Source organism: Petaurus breviceps, unplaced genomic scaffold (assembly GCF_028583685.1).
Source record: "Petaurus breviceps papuanus isolate PSGF00001 unplaced genomic scaffold, PetGlider_PUasm1.0 90730, whole genome shotgun sequence".
Taxonomy (NCBI): domain Eukaryota; kingdom Metazoa; phylum Chordata; class Mammalia; order Diprotodontia; family Petauridae; genus Petaurus; species Petaurus breviceps.
In genome coordinates, this window is record NW_027187324.1 from 6,542,066 (window position 1) to 6,561,745 (window position 19,680).

A 19,680-nucleotide genomic window follows, 5' to 3' on the forward strand; every position below is an offset into this window, starting at 1 on the left:
AAAGTAGAATTCGAGAGATCATAGAGGTCATTTGGTCTAACCATCTTCATTTTACAGATCAGGAAACTGAGAGCCTTGGAATTTGTAACTTACTCAAGACCATACAGCGAGTAAATGTTAGGAACAGGATTCAAATCTAGATCCTCTTGCTTCACATCCTGACTTTTTTCCTAGGGAAGTTATTTTAAATTATTTCATGGGAAAGAACAAACAATATTTTTTAATAAACCCATTGTGCATTTAACTTGCTATTGATATTTGTCAGAACAATCTTAGGACGGCCCTTTCTTGGCTCTCTCAGATTTTAAGCTATTGAGACAAAGTGCTCTTCAACCGGGTGCAAGAAAATTACACAGAATGGTACAGGATCAATAGTCCCTTCTACACCATGACACCATCCCCCACTTCCCACCCCCATTATTCATTCTTTGTAGGGCTTGTCACTTTTCTAGCTACTTAAAAATACTACTTTGAAGGCCAGAGGAAGGGGTTGCATTTTGATTTGTTTTATCTCCCTTGATTGTCTTCTAGCTCTCAGATTGTATACTTTTGAAAAAAGTCATGTTAGAAAAGGGTATTTCAAGGGTGACAGCAAAAATCAAATAGCTGATGAACCAGCGATTGGATTCATCATATTTATAAAGACAATAATTGTAACCTCTTTATGAAATGTGGGGCTTAGTCATTGCCTACTCCCACCCTTAACAGTGGGCTAGAAATCCAGCCTTAAATTTCTTTTGCATTAACTCCTCAAAGATAACGATTACCATTTAACTCTGCAGTTACATAATCCTAGTGAAATTTTAATGTGGACATCTTGCATTAACTTTCTTTCCTTTAACAACAACAAAAAAAGGAAAAAGGTGGCCCCTAAATAAATGAAACTCAATTTCACGGCACATTATCTCTCTCAATTCTTTCCTCACAGCTTTCATTTTCATTAAAATCACAGACAACCATAAATTAATAATTACTTCAGGTTGACTAAATGCAGGCCATACTATTTAGCTCTCGTTTTCTTACAGTGGCCCTCCTTGTTCATGCTGGAAAAATGTTAATTTAGATAATGTGGCTTGCCCCTTGTCATATAATTCTGTTTTGCAGTTTCACTGATCTATAATGGTCTGTTCTTATTAGATAGTATTAACTTTATCTTTTGCTCAATCAAGCTTTGCATTTTGCTCTGAAGACAAGTTGTGAAATCTTGGCTGAAATGTGTTATTATCCATATATCTATTATAATTCTATCCATCTCATTGTGCTATCTGTGTTTACCAACTGATTTGTGATTCCATGCAGCTGTGAATGTATTGTCCATTAGCTTAAAGTGTGTGACATACTTAAGTTAAGAATAAAGAGATACATGTGTAATTCCAACCTCCTTATAGTTACGATTATTTTAAAATGACTTTATTGTTGTACAATTTTAAAGGCATAAACCAGTAGATTCACTTAAATAAAATGTAACTAAAATTTCAAACCCATTTTGTATCTGAATATTTTCTGATCTTTGAAAACTTTTGATTAACCCTACTACAAGTTATTTTATCATTTACTTAAAACTATGATCCTTGCAGTGGCTTCATAAGATTGACTTCTAATTTTTAGAGAGATTCCACAGGGAGTGCAGTTATACAATCATGCTTTAGCACACTGAAAATAATAAAATACAGGATATGCTAACAAAAATAGAAATGAACATTTTAGTCACTGATCCTTTTGTTGACAGTGTTACTTAGGAAAAAAGATTCACTTTCTTTAACATGCATAAAACTAGTTTGACATGAACACAATTGAGTTTCTACTTTTTTGAATAGCCTCATGTAATGAATTTGGGATGAAAAATACTTTGAAATTAATAGATATGGTTAAGTAAGGGCCATGTTGACTGATTCTTTTGGACAAAAGAGAAAAGAAACATTCAGCAGCTTAGTTGTAAACATACTTATGTAATTTGGTAAACCAGAATCTCGGCTTTGTTCTTCAGAGAGTAGGCCAGCTAGGTAATTAAATTGATTATGTAGGTCAGAGATAGGGGTTTTTAATTCACACAAAAGTATAAATCGGGAAAAGCCATTATATGAAACTCCCGACGTCTTCAGGGCTTTCCTCAGAGACCTGAAATATTCAGCATCTATGTGTTTTGTGATGTTTGTAAATTAAACTTCTTCTATAACCTTCTTTTTAAAAAATTTTTGGATTGGCACACATTCATAGTGCCTTTTTCTTATAACTAAACTATTTTTTTGGTTATTATTGAACTTCTAATCATTTCTACTTTTTCCTATTTTAGGAGTTTTTTTTTATTCTTATATGCCCAAAGTGCAACAGTATTTTAACTAGAATGTGTGTGTGTGTGTGCGTTTGAGTATGTGTTTTCATGGGGCAAGTGAAGGAGCAGGATGAAAATTGTTTATAGTGCTGAGGCAGAGAAAGATAACCTGGGGTAAGACTATGACTATCAGGAGGTGGAGAGACAGCACACTATCTCTCGTGATTCATAGGATTATAGCTCTAGAAGGGACGGCTCTTCATTTTACATCTGTAGAAAATGAGTCACACAGAGATTAAAAAACATGACCAATGTCATCTACATACTAAATATTAGACAAGGTATTTGAACACAGAGTATCAAACCACAAGGACCTTGGTTTTTCGACTCTACACACTTATTCCTTGGCCATTTGGTGCTCTTGAAGGAGTGGTTATTTCTGGCAATGTGGGGTTGACTGAGCTTAGGTCAGGGGCCACGAGTACAGCTGCAAAGGGGAGAAAACACATTCCAAGGTAGTATCATTCTTTTGCTGCTGATATGGCAAGCTCCAGGAATGAGTCATTTTCACAAAGAGTGGACATGGGACATGTAAAGAACTAAATTTTAGCACTTTGGAACAAGGCCTCTAAATTCAGAAAAGTTTTAAAGAAATCAGTATGTGCTCTCTCAATTGCCCCATAGGCCTTGTGTAACCCTCCACCCCTGCCTACTCAATATCTTGTAACCACATTACATTAAGCCCCAAGATCACATGGTGTTTGACTTTCCTGTCATTCCTGTAACCACCTTATATTAGTTACCCCATGTCATCATTGCTGACAGCTCCATCCTGAGAGATTCTCTCTGTGTCTTATTTGGACATAAACAGGCACTGAACTGTACCCCATAATTTGAAAAGTCCCAGAGGAAACATTTGTAACTGGTATAGTATTCAAACAATACAACAATTTAAAATTGATCTGGGAATCTCATTTCCTTCTTTGCACCAAAGCCTGGCTCTTCTCACTGTAAATACTATTTTGCACGTATCGACATGTCAGTACTTTGAATAAGATGTTTTTTACATAATGATCAAACTGATTTTTGAATGAATTTTGTCTCCAAACAAGTAAGCTCTGATATTCATAAAATAAAGGGGTGCTAAATTCTGACACTTAAACTCTTTTCCCCCAAACCCCAATATTTGTATATATTGGAGGGGAAAGATAAGAAGAAAAATAAAGGACTTTATTATCTTACTTTAACTGAGTTAGGGCAAGGAAGTATGGGGAAATCAACAGGCAAATTTTATTTTATTTTTCCCTTTGTTTCCCAGGCTAAGCAAATGGGAGTTGGGGATGAATGCTGGATGAGCAAAACTATCTGGAGGGATTCCAAAAATTAATCAAGCATTCAACTTTGCAGTTCTGTGTTTTGCAAAAGGCATTTGTTCTTGTCCAGCTTAAAATAATCTTTTGCAAGAAACCTTAAATCTAAGCAGCAGCTACTGTACTTTCTGGATCAAAATTTTCCAAATATTAATAGTCATGCCATGTACCCTCCTGAACTACGTGCAAAATAGCCCCCAAATGTTTCATCAACATGATATAGCTGTTACAAAATCTGGAAAGACAAAGGGTACCATAAATTACTATGTGTGTATCTTACTACCCTTCACAGAGTAGCTCATTTTACTCTGGTTATATGACGTAAAGGAATTATTTAGTGCAGAGTGGAAGAGGGAAAAGAGTCTGAGCAGGAGTTAAGCAATTTGTGTTATAATGTTAAATTGTGAGAAAAAGGCCATAATGTCAGCTACCCAATGACTGATGCTACTAAGTTTCAAGACCATAACTTGCAGTTTATGAAATGTTAGAACCCTTTAAATGGTGATCAACAATAGAAGGGGCCAGATACCCCCTAGCTATGTGAACATGGCCAAGTCACTAAAGCTTTACCAGCCTGATAAAGACTCTTGATCTACAAAACAGGCCTAATAGACTTCAACATATTTCTTCACAGAGTTGTTGAGAGGAAAATGTTTTAGCATGTTAGAATGCCATGTGAACACGAAATAGAATTATACATATTATCATTTCCCCCTTCTGGTATTTATATGAAGATATGAATAAAAATAAAGGGAAGTTTGGATGGATGGCAGTCTATATGTTTGGTGAAAATAACTGCATTGATGAGATCATAGATACATTGAAGCTCCAGTTCCCCAAAAATTATAAACTCCCAGAGGGCAGGCTGTTTTTGTCTTTCTTTGTAATCCCAGCAATGAGCACAGTATCTATTACATGTGAGATTCTTGATAAATGCTTGATAACTTTACTTGTTTATACTGCCAACTGCCTCTTGAATATTTCATACTGGATGCCTTGGGAGCATCTCAGACTTGTGTCCAAAATAAAACATTTCCTTTCTCCATCCCTCCCTGACAATTCTCTTACAAAATTCTCTATCAGATTGGAATTATCCTTGACTTCTCATTTTCCTTCACCTCCCATATCCAATCAATTACAAGTTGCCAAGTCTTATCAATTCTACCTTCAGAACATCTCACACAGCTGTCCCATCCCCTTCACTTACAAAAGGATTACCCCAGTTCCACTCTTCATCACTTCTGTATTAGATATTGCAAAACCTCCTCATTGGTCTTCTTGACCCAATTATCTCCCCTCTCCAAGCCATGCTCCAACAACTGCAAAACTGATAACCAAAGCACAAGTTTTACCATGTCATACTCATATTTCATCAATAATACACAATGACAGGGGTGGCTAGGTGGTGCAGTGAATAGAGCACCAGCCCTGGAGTCAGGAGGACCTGAGTTCAAATCTAGACACGCTTACTAGCCGTGTGACTTTGGGCAAGTCACTTAACCCCAACTGCCCTCCAAAAAAGCAAAAAAAAAATTAAAACATATACAATGACCTTACTTGCTCTAAGAATAAAATACAACCTCCTCTGTTTGATATTTAGAACTCTTTTAATAACCTGTTTACCACCTTCACAAGCTAACGCATTACTCTTGTTCATGGAGTCTATGTTCCGGTAAAAATACCCTTCTTGATGCTCTCCATATGTTACATTCTACCTCCCATCTCTGTGATTTTGCATAGGCTGCCCCCCATGCCTAAAATGAACTGCATCTTCACTCTGACTTTTTAGAATCCTTATCTTCAAAGCTCAGCTCAAATGACACTTCCATCATGAAGTCTTTTTCTCTTACAAAGCTGCTAGTTCCTGTCCCCACCAAATCATTTCTAATTTATTTTATAAATGTGTATATGCATAGATGTGTAAAATATGCATATTTTCAAGTATATGTATATTGATATTTGCATGTTTCTTTTTTTTGTGTGTTCTCTCCATCGAAGTTAGGGAATGTTTCATTTTTGTTTTTGTATTCAATTGCCTAGCACAGTGCCTGGCATGTAGACACATTATTTAAAAAATCTGAAGAAAAGTTGATTGATTTTTTTATCTCAGGAAAATATTGTCATTTGGTCACTTTAACTTATTTATGGTGAATATGCTAGAATAAGAACTAACAAGCACCTAATGCAACAATAAATCTTAAATATTCATAATTTTCTTTCTTTTTTAAAGCAATTGGGGTTAAGTAACTTACTCAATATTACATGGCCAGTTATTTCTGGATGTGGTGCTAAGTATCAGACCCCGGATTCGATCCCCAGGTTATCCCAACACTGGGGCCAGTGCTCTTACTCACTGAGCCACCAGGCCACCCCTAAGCAATTGGGGTTAAGTAACTTGCTCAAGGTTACATGTCCAGGTGTTTCTGGGTGGGTGCTAAGTGTCTAAGCCTGGATTCGATCCCCCAGGTCATCCCAACACTGGGGCCAGTGCACTTACCTGCTGTGCTACCTGGCTGCCCCCATATTCATATTTTTCAAAAGAATGAAGAAATATTTAGAACTAAGCATGAGTTATTTTCACAGCCTAGTAAAGGGATGCTCATATAGTTGTTGAGATGTTTTTAGACTTGGGATCATAGAGCATGGGAAGAGATATGCAATTAGAGATATCTAAACTGTCTAGCATTTATAAGAAAAATCAGAGCTGGAGAAACAGATTGGGGAATCATCTGCATAGAGGCGATGCAATTGTTTGATGAACCAGATTCTCAAAGGAAAAATACAAATAGAGAAGAAGGGTCATGGATGGAACCTTAAGGAACATCATTACCTTGAGGGATCAGCAAGAAAATGAAAGGTTAATGAAAGAGACAGAGTTTTTGAAAAAGTACCGGAGGTAGATAACCAAGAAAATATGGCATCTATGTAGTCAAATGATGAGGAAGTATCTGGAAGGATGGAGTGGTCAGTTGTGTTCAAGGTAACAAATTGGTCAAGGATAACAAGGCCTTAAAAATTCCATTGGATTTAATCAATGGGACAAAACTGGTGACCCTAGAAGAAGCAGCTCCAGAGAATTCATAGGAATAGAATTCTAATTGTGCTGTGTTGCTTCTTAGAGTCAAAGAGTTCCTCAGAAAAGTTCTTCTACTATAAGCAAGGAACTTAAATTGATTTACAAAAATTGGAAGGCAAATCTGATGTCTGACACCTGTGAAAAAAATGTAAATAAACACAAACAATGTCATGCCTGCAAAACTCCAACTGCTGGGAATTGTTTCAGATTCTGAGGAAGTTTCCATATGGACAAGTAGTTAATAATCTTGCAGTCACTCATTCCAGTAGCAATTTCTGGAATGTTTTTTTTTTTCTCCCTTCTTTCAGTTCTCTTAAGACTGCATCCTTAGATGCCTTTAAAATAATGCGGCCTCACCTGTATACATTCCTTCTAGTCCAGCAACAGTTTCCATCATTGCTTTCCATTCACTTCTTTATGTAACACATTGTCATGTTAGGGTTCAAATGTGGAAGCTCCATTGTAATTATTGGGGAAGACAATATATTTCTCATGGTGAAGAAAAGAAGACTATTGCACATTACTAATGGAAAATTGTGTTAAAAGCAGGAATAGAAGGAACTCTGCATCAAACATCAGAAAGATCAGAACAGTAGGTTCTTCAGTCATGTAGAAAGCAAGGAATAGTCAATAGACATTTGAACTATATGTATTAATATAACTTCAAGACATGTAAATGAAGAAGGTGTCACCACCTTGGGGTAACTGGATGTAGAATTTTTTTTTTGGTATACTGTAATGGTAATTTGAAGATCTTCCTTGCCCCTTAATAGACCTAAGGGAATTTGAAGACTTTCCCTGATTTGAAGATCTTCCCTGCCCCCTAATAGGCTAAATATCATCACATGCAGCCTATGCTGGGAGGAATTTGCTGAAGGGTGCTGCAGAGCCCACAGGAAGCTGGGAGTCAGAGCATTTAGAGACCAAGGGAGGAGAGGATACTTCCAGGGGAGATAGGTAGGCTTGTGAGTAAATGTTTGTGGAAAGGTTAAAAGATGGTGTGGCTCTCTGCTATGTTGTGGTGTATTAACTTCTATGTTGCTATGATGGATTCTGTTTCCTGGTGCTAGAATTTGGTTTTCTGGTTTCTGAATTAATGTTTTGCTACTGTCTTCTATATGGAGAGTCTGTTATATTTTGCAGTTGAGCACTATGTTGGCATATTTACAGCTGCCATCAGTGCTGTGAATATTGCATTGGCACTATACATACATAGATAAGTGTCACACAAGATGTAATTAGGAGATTATGGCAATAAAGATAAGCAGAGGATGATACAAACATATGAGAACAATCTGGAAGTAGCTATGTGGAGAAATACAAAGAATACTTATTCTAGACCTGTGTATTTGAGACGAGGAGCAGTCTTGAAATATGACATCATTCATCCATCAGTCAATGAGCATTTGTTAGGTGCCTACTGTTTTATCTGCTAGGCACTATGCTAGAGGCTAGGGATGTAAGTGCAAAAAAAGGAACAGTCCCCAATCATATTCAGAAAGATAACATTGACTAATGATTAGCATAAATATAATGCGAATACGTTTTTAAAAATACAAGTTAGGTTAAGACAAGGTAGTTCGGGAAGGAAGGCACGAGCAGCTGAGGGTCAAAGTGTACCAAGAAAGAATTCATGCGGAAGTTTTTGAGGCAGCGGTATCCTCAAGGGAAAGTACAATTTCTAATAATACTGTGCATTGGGGATATTTGAATGCCAGGATCTGCAACTGGTACAAATGAATAAATCAGGTCTCTTTGCTAGCAAATAAGTCCCTGATTGTCCTTGGGGGCAAGGACAATCCAAAAGGATATATTTCCCCCCATGAGGTATTGAATGTCTTATATAAATGTCCATTAGGTATTAGATTCACATTCTCCCCTGCTTCCCTCACCACTACAGAAACAAGGTAGGAGGAAGAATCAGTCAAACACCAGGTATTTATTAAATGCCTACTATGAGCTCAATATTGCCTCAGGTTTGGGGGATCACACAAAAAAATAAGAGGTATGGCTCTTGATATCAATAAGGCTTAATGTAGAAACATGATTTATGAAGTAAGGGAACCTCTATCTCTAAAACAAGGCTTCAAAGTGGGTCTGAATGAAGACCAATGGATAGGTTGTAATTTTGCCCCATAGAGCTAATTATCTGACTTTTACTCCCAAACCTATGACTCTTCTAAACTTCCTTATTTTTGTCCTGAGTACCACTGTCTTGTCAGTCACTCAGGTTCACAACCTTGGTGTTCTTATAAACTACTTACTTTCACTCACTCCATATATTGAAGCAGTATCTAATATATGTTTTATATAAGGTCCCTTTTCTCTACTGACACAATCACCCACCACCCAAGTTCAGGTTCTCATCATTCATCTATTTTTTGGATTCTTACAATAGCCTCTTAATTTTCCTCACTGTATTTGGTCTCTGCCCAACACAATGCATCCTTCACACACCTGTGAACATAATTTTCCATTTATACATAGAGAAACATGATTCCTGCTCAAAAGTTATGAGCCATTGTTTGATGGTTTTTCTATGTATCTTTCAATTTAAAAAGTATCTTAAAAGAAGAAATTCACTTGCTTGACTAGCTACATTGATCAAATTAACTGAACAATTAATTACTAACAAGCAATTATTATTTAAAATTCTATTCTATCCCTCAGGACATACACAAGGATGATGCAAAAATAATGAACCATATTCAATCACATTGCTTTCACTAAAATATGATCATTAATAACATCTATTGAAAGCAAAAGGGGTTGTATTATTAATAAATAAAATTATATATTTAAAAATATTCACTTTTGTCTCATGCATTTAAATGTCTATTTTATAATGCATTAATATAGTGGTATAATTTATATGTGTATATATATATTATGCACAGATATAAAATTTATATATATATATATATATATACCAAGGATGCATTATCATTTTTTTTAATTTATAGGATATTACCAAAAAAGTCTGGAGATTATTGTTCTAGTCAGTGAGAAAAAATTCACACACAAACACACACACACATTTACATTTAAAGATAATTATACATTTTACTGTATACTGCAATTTATGAGAACACAAGGAATTTAGTTTTATAGGACATAGAAATAATGGACTAGAGTATTCATAGATATTCCTAAACAAGGAATGACTAGATCTGCTATCCCTTGAAGAATGGGTTATGATATAAAGAAGTGGACAAAATAAAGGTGAGCTTTCCTAAAAGGAAGAAGAGAATTAGTAAAGGTAATAATAAGCTTGGCCTATTTGGAAGAAATTGAGGAGAGTAACCTGAATAGAGACAAGATTATGTACTTAATAACATTGTGAAATAATGTTAGATAGCAAGTTTTGCTTTTGAAAGCAAGTAAAGGACATTGAGGCAGCTAGGTTGGGCACTGAATAAAGTCCCAGGCCTGGCATCAGAAAGACTCATCTTCCTTAGCTGAAATCTGACCTTGTAAACTTTCTAGTTGTGTGACTGGGCAAGTCATTTAACCCTGTTTGCTTAATTTCCTCATTTGTAAAATGAGCTGTAGAAAGAAATGGAAAACTACTACAATATCTTTGCCAAGAAAACACCAAATGGGGTCACAAAGAGTTGGACATGACTAAAACAATTGAATAACACCAAAGGATGTTGAAATGGGTGTGACAAGAGGGAAAAATTTTATATGCATGTGAACAAAGGTGTGAAATGCTCAAAATGATAATTTAAAAGATCAGATTAATTGTAAGATACAGAATTGAATGGAGAAAAAAGCTAATAGAAACAGGAAGAGCAAGTAGGAAATTTCTGAGGCAATAAAGATACAACCAATCATGACTTAGTCTAGGAGAGAAGTAGAATGTAAGGGACGGTTGCTTGTTGGTAAGGTTTGTTGCCCTTCATTCTTGAAGAGGACCAAAATGACATCACTTTGGTAGAGTCGAGTTACAGTGTGTCCAACTGTGACTGATCAGATCATTAGGAACTAGGAATGTTCTACTATAAGTCAGATATAAATAGTCCATGTGAACATTTGGGGTATATTTTCTAAATCTGTGTATCGCACATTTCTTTTGAACTACTTCAATTCTACTTTGTTCATAGATCAAAATAGCTTTGTTGATGATGGCACACCTTTCTGGGTGATCCTGTGCCAGTGTCTGCCATGTCATGCAATCAGTTCCAACGTTCTTCAGAAAGACCTTGAGAACAACCTTCCATCTCTTCTTCTTAGCACCATTTGCTTGATTGCCTTTTGTGAGTTCTCCATAAAATTGTCTTTTAAGCAAACATATGTTTGGGACTTTTTAAAGGAAAAAAGGAGAAAATAGTAACAGGTTAATCATAGGTGATGGAGAGGAAACGCAAATATGTTTGCATATTCTATCCTAGAAGATTAGAAAAATGAAAGACTTGCTTTGTTTTGTTTTGCTTTGCTTTGCTTCAAAAAACAAAACTTGCTATCCAACCATATTTCACAATGTTATTTAATACATGATCTTGACTCTACTCAGTCTGCTCTCCTCAGTTTCCTCCAAATAGTTCAAGCTTATTGTTGCCTTTACTAAATCTCTTCTCCCTTCTAGGAAAGCTCACCTTTATTTTCTCCACTTCTTTAAATGATTTGGAAAAATGTCAAAACCATTGACAGATATTAGGTGGTTGGGAAAAGGGCCCATTCTGATATCTGGGGAAAGTACCTAAATATAGATACATCAGGATCATACAATGCAGGTTCATAAAAGATATATTATTTCTATTACTAAAAATACTTAACTCCATGGTGTAAAAATACAAAAATCACTTATGATTCCCCATAGAAACAGATTTTCTTTTTTATTGATGAGAATTGCACATAGCTGATGATACTTATATATATATATATAGATAGATAGATAGATATAAATCTATGAACTACATTCACCTTCTCAAGAAAAAAAAACACTATTCAATTATTTTACATTCAATCATATATATATGTATGTATGTATGTATCATTTAGGTGTTGTGAAAACATTGCAAGGATTGCAAGACTTATATACAGAAACTAGATCATTTGAAAGTGTTAATTGGCATATGTGCTAAAGTGCAGAGAAAAGCATAATTCAAGGTTGAAACAATAAAGTTATTTTTAAAACTTTTATTAAATTGAAAAAATATTCATGGGTCTGTGATTCTGTTGATGTAAGAACCCATATCTAAGTGTCAGAGGCAGGATTTGAAACAAAGTCTTTTTTTCCCCAAGGCCTCTATGTACTATACCATGCTGGGGGAAAGATTTTTTTTTTAATTTGAAAGAAACAGAATTCTTTACTCTTGAACTCAACAAGTCATTTTTATTTCACTTAGTTTTTTAAGACAATGAAAATATTGACCCTGCAATTACAAATGGCCCAGTTTCTGGGCTTTATATATGAAACCATATAATACAAAATTGCTTGAGGAATCTTATTTACTCCCAGCATTTTTAGCAAATGACTCCCTAATAGTTCATATTACAAAATTACAGAGTGTTCAAAAGTATTGATTCAATTTTCAGCTTTAATAGCTAAAATCTGCACTGATACTTTTGGGAGACCCTATATAAAGTTCATGGAACTCTGTAAAATTATCTCTCCCCACCCCCTACCTCCTATCCACCTATTGGTCTCTCCTTTGGCCTCAGTAAGCCAGCTCAGTTTGTCTGCTACCAAGAACGTGATCAAAATGGAATGTCTGACTTATCCACATCCGGGTGGTGAGATTGTACATGGGAACCACTGGTTGTGGAAAAGTGTATGGTTTTCCTGGAAAACAAATCCAGGAAATATATTGCTGTATAGATTGCTTTTTATGCATCGAGAATAGTATTGAACTTCTGCTATATCCATTCCTCAGTCCAAATTTAGCCCATGAGTAATGGAGTCATTCAAAGTTTACTTACAGGAACATTGTTATTGTTCAAGCCATGACTCTCTGTGTTACACAAGAGTATCTCAGGCATAATTTCAAAATTAAAGGAGGAAATACAAATATTTCTAAAAAAGCTACATTCACTTATATTAAAAGAAGAGAGAAGGCAAACTATAGTGGATAGTTAGCCTAAGAATTATCAATACCAGGGTGAGTTCTATCTCTGACCTCAATTGAGTGTGTGACCATCGACAAGTCATTTAACTCTTCAGTACCCAAACTGCTCTATAAAATTGTAAGTAACAGAATAGATATTACTCTGCATTAGAAAAGAAGATTTCCATGTTAGTTATACCCTCTATCAGTGAAATCACAGGTCTAGACATTCCTCAACTTCCTTCCAGAAAATAATGATAGAATATAATAGGGTATTTTCAAATTTCATTTCAAATTCGTTTACTACTAATATTATGGGTTAGAGGTAGCCACGGTGTAAAGAATAGAAAGTATGGCTTAGAACCAGGAAAACAATGGTTAAAGTCCTGCTTCTGAGGCATACTGGCTATTTGACTACCAGCTCAGTGTTTTAGGGTTCACAGTTCCATATGGGGTCATGACCTACAGTTTAAGAAGTACTGAAGGTGTTGTGAGTGGAAAAAGTTTAAGAAGCCCTGTTCTAGAGTTCATTCTCTGAGATGAAAAGAGTCTAAAAAAGTGCCACACTAGTTTGATATTAGGTATTTCTTCAACCAAGAGATTTCTATACCAACCAAATCTCTGGTCCCAATCCCTAATATTTTGTCTGTCTATATTGGATTGTTCTTCTTTTTGTGTATTTTCTTTTGTCTTGTGAGTTGGAGGGAAATAATGAGAAAGAAAACAAAAACAAAAAAGGTGGAAATAGTATGCTTCAATCTGCATTCAGACTCCATAGTTCTTTCTCTAGATGTGGATAACATTTTCCATCATGAGCCTTTTTGGATCCTTGTAATGCTAAGAAGAGCTAAGTCTATCATGGTTTATCGTTGTACAATGTTACTGTTGCTGTGTGCAATGTTCTCCTGGTTTTGTTCACTTCATTCAGCATCAGTTCATATAAATCCTTCTAGGTTTTTTTTTTTCTAAAATCTACCTGTTCATCATTTCTTATAGAACAGAAGTATTCTATTACATCCATATAATACAGCATGTTCAGCCATTCCCCAATTGGTGAACAGCCCCCACTTTCTAATTCTATGCCACCACAAAAAGAACTTCTATAAAAATTTTTGTACATGTGGGTCCTTTTCCCATTTTTATGATCTCATTGGGATACAGACCTAGAAGAGGTATTGCTGGATCAAAGGGTATGCACAGTTTTATAGCCCTTTGGGTATAGTTCCAAATTACTCACCAGAATGTTTGAATCGCTTCACAACTCCACCAACAATGCATGTTCCAATTTTCTCACATCTTCTCAGACAAGAAGTTTGTTCAATGAGGAAGGAACATTTTAACAGTATCATTTTCTACTCAGTTAAGTAGGTGAGGCTGACTTCTCCCAGCAGTAAGGGAAGGACTTGGAAGCAGGGGTGAGGGAGTAGACAGGATGGCCACCCCTTAATTTTCTGTATCTGGCTCATGGGAAAGGAATTGATGTGAAGTATATACTAGGTTTTCAAGGTCATCCACAATTTGGCTCCAGCTTTATTTTCTGGAAAGTACAGTACACGAATCCGCATAACCTCCCATCCCAGAAGATGAAACTATTTAAAATTTCTGGACTAGACATCCCTTTTCTTTTTTTTTTAGAGGGGCTATTGGGTCTAAGTAACTTGCCCGAGGTCCCATGGCTAGTAAGTGTTATGTGTCTGAGGACAGTTTTGAACTCAGGTCTTCCTGACTCCAGGGCCTGTGCTCTATTCACTGCTCCACCTAGCTGCCCGTAGACATCACTTTTCTATCTGTGACTTTTTTCCTGGTGTTCTCTGAAATGTCCTCATCCATATCTCTATTGATATTTTTATTGATTCCAATATTGATAGGAGAGACAGTTTCAAATAGAGTGTCTTCAAAAGACAATCTAGTTTTCTTATTCTGGGGATCTTGTTTTCAAGTGTGTCTCAATTCAGAGTCAGTGTTTTCTATATTCACTTCTCTAAACCTACATCCATTCTTTCTTGTCCTGTCTCATGTGAAAATATAATACTTCATCCTGTTTATATCTATAGTGTTCTTTAATATTCTTAAAGGCCAAATAAAGCTTTGTTTTACCTCCAGGGCATATAAGACCTTCTATTAATGTTTTCACAAAGCACTATTTTCTCCCCAAATTTAATCATTTTAGCATTTTTTCTTTCTGAAAAATAACAAAATAACCTTTATAAAACATGCTCAGAGTGAAAGGTAAAGGAATACCAAAAAAATAAAGAAAATACATAGAGCTTAATTTAAAAAAATTATATTATCAATTCAATAGGTTTCATAAGGCATTAATCACTCAAATTATAAAAAAAAGCTTTATTATGAAATATTTCTCTTCATGCTCAAATTAGAAAATATTGTAATGACATCACTAAAATTGGTATATATGTATTACTTGCTTATGGAAGTCAAGTGAAGCCTGATACAAAATCTTTGTTGAAATTATTAACTTCATCTAATAGTGCCTGTTTGGAAACTACCATTTACAAAATAAAACAGAAGTTCTTCCTAGACAGTATGTTTCCCAGAATGTTTTTCCAGTGTTCATCCATAATAGAGGATTAGCATTTTCTTTCAGAGTTTTATTTTCCTTACTTTGTTTTGAAACCCCTGAGACCATAGCAGTATCTGAAATTCACTCCCTTGGGTGAATGTCACTATGTCCATTTAATGTCCCATTTTACTCTTTAGGCAGCTCTTCTTTGGGGATGGGAGGGGTGTACAGTTGCTCCTTTGTCTAATTTCTGCTGCATTTCCCAAACTTTTGTACTGCTTTGTCTATTGACATTATGCTAATGAGATTAAAGTCATGCATGCTGACCAGGTGAAGCATGAAGTTTCAACAGAGATTCTTCTTAAAGATTTTCTGTCCATAATTCTCTCAACATACAGACATGATTCATGTGATTGTCAGCAATAAACCCATGCTTCATGACATGTAGATTCCATAATTTCATCACTTCTTTCTCTCCTTCATTGATATCAGAAAATTCTTCAATTTGAGTAATGTTTTTTTTTTCTCTTAGCCATTCAGGATCCTTTTCATCTTCACTATCTTCTTCAATTTCTTGTTGGTAGAGGGGTAAACAAGAGTCTCTAGAGCCAATTGTACCCACTGCTGTATGTTCATTACTTTTTTTCTACTTTTCCATTTTCAGATGCAACAAATTCAGACATACTTCCTTTTGTATGCATAGGACTACATATGAGAATATGTATGACAGATATTCTCTTTACTGGTCAATTACTATTAAACGCAAATCCAAGTGGACAATGAATATCCTGAGGACTTTCTGCATAGGAACCATCATAACACTCATGGATAGAAACATATATTGTAGCACCTTTTGGATGAGATACATAATTGAAGATAAATCTATTATGAGAGACTTTAAGATGATTGAGTAAACTATAAAGTTTGTGGCAGTACAACATGCACAAAGGGCAATGCAACTGGCTTCAGTTTGTTGTCTTGTATAGTTTTTATAAAAGAATTGGCAAAATGTTTCTAACTTTTGTCTGAGTCTTAAAAATATCTTTTTCTTGGTTGAAGGTCTGTAGATAATAATTCTTTCACCTTTATAGTTTGAGAGTGTTTACCAGAACCAGGCTTATTTTCTTGAGGAAGAGTCTCAAAATTTCGGTTTGCAAGAAATTTTACTATAGGAACTACAGATTATTATTGGTGTCTCCTGTCCAATGAATAGTGAACTACAATGTAGGTAGGTCCTTTCCCATCAAGATTCATTTCCCATAATGTTCTTTTCTTACTGATTAGACATTATTCCATTTTCTACATGACTATTTCATATTCTCTATATAGAAGCTGCAAGTGACTATTTTTATTAAATAAAATAATTTGTGCTGTGAAAGTCTTTTATCCATCTTCACAATTTCAGGAGTTGTGTTTTCTTCTAGCTGCAAGTTCTTCATTAACACCTATATTTTCATCGCTTTCTCCATTAATCATTCCATTAAACTGTCTTCTTCCTGGCCAAGTCACTCTAAATAGCAAAGAGTAAGAATTAACCATATGGCTATTACTAGATTCAAAATCATCACTTGTTGTAGCAAGGGATGCACAATTTCCAGGTTTTGTTTGGTTGAGGTCTGGACACAAAGACATGTGCTTTTTACTTGTATGAACTTGTCTTACTGAACAACATATGTCCTTTAGCTTTTTTGTGTGGCAAACTTTCACAAAGCAGAACTTCCAGGAAAACAGAATTTTGTTCATTCTCTGAGTTTTGTGATAATGTCATTTTTGTGGGAGAAACCAGTAAATGTAAGCAATAGATTAGCTAACAAACTATGAGATTCTTGCTCTCCTTTCACTTTCTCTATTTTGGATATCATGTGATCAACTGAATATGTTTTCCTTTTGATGTTTGTTCTGGAGTTTTATTGAAACATGTAAGTAAAAGTTCTGTACAAAAATATTGGTTCTATGAGATATTTGAGTACGAAGAAATATATAGATTCGTGTTGGTTTCTGAAAGGACTGGACAAAAAGCTGGAACAGGTCAGCCTGGACCTGTTCCATTTTCAGCATTTTTACAGGCAACACAATGTCCTACTTCTTGAGGCTATGGCTGCCACTGCCACTGAAGCTTTGAAGCCTAGCACCAGCACCAGAGGCCACTGCTTTGCTTCTGATGCATGGAATTTTATAACATTAAACTTGATGTGAAATAAGGAGATATTCTGGGTAATAAAATCATGTTGATGATTATAAGATCACTGATTCTTTGGTCAATCACAGATAAAAGTGAAGAGCCCAGAAGAGAATGAAGCAATGCCCAGGAATTAGGCCCCTTAACAAATCATATTCATCAAAATAGTTTCTGATAGTGTGAGCAATTTTGACTTTTCAATGTAGTTGCATTGTTTAATGTTCATTAATTGCTTTCTTATAGTAAATCAATCTTCTCGATTCATACTGTGTACTGCATCATGAACACATTTACTTTTTCTTAGTTCTTGACGTAAATATTTTTTTTGCATCACATTATGATTGCTTAACAAAAGGTAAAATGATTAGTGAATAAATGATAACAGTGAAGACAAGAAAAGACAGGGGATAAAAGGAAATAATTACCTAATTGCATGTCTGTGTGTACACATATATGTGTATACATATATATATATATATGTATATATGTATATACAGAGAGAAAGAAACAGAGAGAGAGAGATTCTTATACCTATATATGCTATTGATTGCTTATTCTTAAGAATCTTCTTTGAAAAAAAGGAGTACCTGAAAAAATATGCTAGGGGCCTGACTTAAAACAACAACTAAAAATTACATTTAAAATGATAAAATAGTTTATAGTCAGCAAACTTTTTTTTCAGAAAAAACAAACTGTATTTAGTAACCCACTAAAGAAGTAAAAAAAAGTCAAACTTTGACCAGATGGTGAAGGTGAAATTTATTTGATAATACATTAAAACTACATAATTATAAATGTTGATATTGCTAGTTATACATGTAAAGAAATGCTCCTTTGAGATTTTGGCAATTTTGCTAATTGAAAGGTATAAAACCAGAAGTACATGTGAGATTTGATTATTTGTGAAACTCTAACAAGGCACCTACATAGACAAATTACTTAGTCAAAGTGAAGATTCTATAGCCTTCTGTTTCCCAACATCCAATTTGCATGTGATTGAGAAGAGTACTTTGGACCTGAGAAATCATCAACCCCAGAACTATGTCGTGATTATTGGACAAACAAATGAATATTGCCTGGTTGGGGTTTAGCTGGCAAAAGTGGTGATTTTCTTAATCATCATGAAATAGAAGTGCTTTGGACCAGAAAAAAAATCTAAAAAATGCATCCAAGATGATTGGTGGCATTTCCTTTTTCTATACAGGCACCTGAAAAATTGAATCACTCCAACTTTGTGCCTACTATGTGCCAGGTACTGTATTAAGTGCAGATTTGTGACAGAGGATTTCTCTCTCATTGAATTGCCACCCAAACTGGAATTTGGATTAAATGTGATGATTAGTCTTGGTTCTACGTGATGAATGACAAATGATAGAATATACTTGCCTCCTGATTGAAGGGGAAGAAAATAGCTCTCATTTCCTAAGCCTCATCATTCATCTCTACTTTCCAAAGAATATCCCACTGCTACTTTATTTCTCCCCTTTATACACCAATGAATTCTCCACTTTGAGTTTGTTTTTACTCAGAATTTATTGAATGGAGTTAGTTGGTAGTCTTTTCAAATAAAACTTTCTGATATTCAGGCCCTTCTTCAAGCCTCAGGAGTACTGGTGAGTTTGCCATAGTTGGGTTCAGCAATATGGATATTTGGAAACTATGGTTAGTGGCCACCCCTCTTTAAGTCACTATCTTAAGAAAAAATTTTCTGTGAACTCTCCCATTTAGTCTTACAGACCTACTCTTCAATTCCTCAGGACTTTAAGGAATCTTTAGAGTGCTTCTATGAAATGATGTGGTTTTTCATTCCTTCATTCCACAGATTCTCTCTCTCTCTCTCTGTCTCTCTCAAAATATGTATGTGTATATATATATATAATTTATATATATATATATATATAATTTTAATATATACATATTATATATATATATAATTTTATGTATATATTTATATATATAATTTTTTAAATTGGATATTCAGTAGAAATCTTAAACTCAATGTATCCAAAACAGCACTTATAATTAATAGATTATTTTTAGGGAAAATCCCTAAATCCTCATTTCCTATGACATTCTCAAAACCATCCTCCCAGTCCCTCATTTCAACATATTGATCACATTAGATTGGATTGGATTGGATCAGATTGGGTCCAACATAGGATCATATTGGATTCCCCACTATTTCTCACACCCTCATACCCAATTTATTAAC

At 35.0% G+C, this 19,680-nt stretch overlaps 1 pseudogene; it reads right to left on the reverse strand.

Annotated features, from left to right (window-relative positions):
* Positions 1-15,271: 15,271 nt before the first annotated feature.
* LOC138145188 (polycomb protein SUZ12 pseudogene) overlaps positions 15,272-19,680 on the reverse strand; it is a 156,090-nt pseudogene continuing 151,681 nt past the window's right edge.